At 53.9% G+C, this 1,925-nt stretch overlaps 1 protein-coding gene across 4 annotated transcripts in view; it reads right to left on the bottom strand.

Moving 5' to 3' along the window:
• The window catches only part of CCAR1 (cell division cycle and apoptosis regulator 1), a 69,629-nt gene extending 69,229 nt beyond the window's left edge, over nt 1-400 (bottom strand). The window contains exon 1 of one of the 4 annotated variants that reach the window (XM_008073084.1): nt 264-400. The gene's annotated coding sequence lies outside the window, so the exon portion shown is untranslated. Of the gene's footprint in view, nt 1-138 lie in introns of all 4 variants that reach the window. The other 3 variants (XM_008073085.1, XM_008073087.1, XM_008073086.1) reach the window with 3 other exon arrangements.
• Between the last annotated feature and the right edge of the window lie 1,525 nt (nt 401-1,925).

Raw genomic sequence — 1,925 nt, 5'->3', positions numbered from 1 at the left:
CTGAAGGGCGCTCGGGGCACCTGAGGGGCCGAGGGGAGAGAGAGACGGCGGTGGGGGAGGGGCCGGCCGCGCGGGGCCTGCTCCGACCCGCACAAAAGGGACCGTGTCCCTCCCGCCCCAGTCCCAAAAGAGCCCCACCGTCGCCGGCCTGCGACCGCCAGGCCACCCACACGGTCGCTCCTGGCCCTTCCGCGGATCCGTTGGGATGTTAAGGACCCCGGCTTGGCCGCCCGTCGCTCCAACCGCGCAGACCAGAGCTTCACCTGAGTCGGGTCCCGGCTTATAGCGAAGCCATTTCAAACCCGTCAGCCCCAGGCGCATGCGCCAACTTCCCCCTCTGCTTCCACGCCGCTCCCCTCCTCCACAGCTCCCGGAGGAAACGCGCCGAAGGGCTGACGTTGTACGTGCGCGCTCCCGTGACTGCCTTAAGACGCGGGGCCCTTTGACGCCGCTGCTAGAACCAGCGCGCGCGTAAGGAGAGTTAGTTACCTAGGCTTCACTCAACAATGAGTCCGGCTGCGTCTTGCGCTGAGCGAAAGGCGTTCCAGAGGGTGGGAAGGGAAGAAGTGGCGGTCACGTGATCTAGCCAGGGCCGCCGCCATCTTATGTTTTTTCTTTTTTTTCTAGTTCAGTTACTTGGGAGCATGACTTGATCTTAGAATATCTTTTTAACTTTTTTTTTTTTTTTTTTTACAAATTGAGGCAACATTTACCTAGATACACTTCAGTTCACTGTTTAAAATGTTTTAGGGCCGGGCGTGGTGGCTCACGCCTGTAATCTCAGCATTTTGAAAGGCCAAGGCAGAAGGATTATTTGAGCTCAGGTGTTCGAGGCCGGCCTGAAAACATAAAAAAAAAAACAAAAACGAGTGGGGACTGACAAAGACTCTCTGCTTGACCAAAGTTAATTACTCCCAAACCTTTACCAAGGCCTGTGTACTTCCTTGTAAAATCCAGTTTTGTTTTATTTGTCTAATTTATTTTATTTTATTTTATTTTTTGAGTTGGAGTCTCACTCTATTGCTCAGACTGGAGTGCAGTGGCCGCTCCTGGTCACAGCAGCCTCGCCTGCTGGAATCCGGCGATCCTTCGGCCTCAGCCTTCCGAGTAGCCGGAATTACGGGCATGCGCTACCACGCCGGGCTAATTTTTGATTTATTGTAGAGATGAGGTCTCGCCAAGTTGGCCAGGTGGGTCTCGAACCCACGGGCTCAGGCAGTCCACTCACCTCAGCCTCCCAAAGCGCTGGGATTACAGGCTTAGCCACCGATCCCGGCTGTCTATTTATTGAGTCATTGTCTCATTCTGTCACCCAGGCTGGAGTGTAGTGTCATGTTCATGGACACCACAGCCTCTACCTCCTGATTTCAGCAATCCTTCCGCCTCAGCCTTCAAAGTAACTGGAACTACAGGTGCGTGCCACCACGCCCAGCTAATTTTTTGATTTAGTGTAGAGACAAGGTCTTGCCATGTTGCCCAGGCTGGTCTCGAACCTCTGGGTTCAGTCAATCCTCTCACCTTAGCCTCCCAAAGTGCCAGAATATGGGTTTGAGCCACTGCGCCTGGCTCTAGTTTTATTTTATTTTATTTTTTGAGTTGGAGTCTCACTTTGTCGCCCAGACTGGAGTGAAGTGGCCGCTCCCGGCCACCGCAGCCTCGACCTGCTGGGCTCCGGCGATCCTTCCGCCTCAGCCGTTCAAGTAGCCGGAATTACAGGCATGCGCTACCATGCCCAGCTGACTTTTTGATTTTATTGTAGCGATGAGGTCTCGCTGCCCAGGTGGGTCTTGAACCCACGGACTCTGGCAATCCACTCACCTCAGCCTCCCAAGTTGCGGGATTACAGGCTGAGCCACCAAGCCTGGCTTAGTTTTATTTTTATCCACCTTTTTATTAGACATGGTGTCTTGCTATGTTGCCCAGAC

The sequence above is a fragment of the Carlito syrichta genome, unplaced genomic scaffold (assembly GCF_000164805.1).
Source record: "Carlito syrichta isolate Samal-C Ts95f unplaced genomic scaffold, Tarsius_syrichta-2.0.1 Scaffold315646, whole genome shotgun sequence".
Classification (NCBI taxonomy): domain Eukaryota; kingdom Metazoa; phylum Chordata; class Mammalia; order Primates; family Tarsiidae; genus Carlito; species Carlito syrichta.
This window is presented reverse-complemented; position numbering and strand designations above follow the sequence as displayed.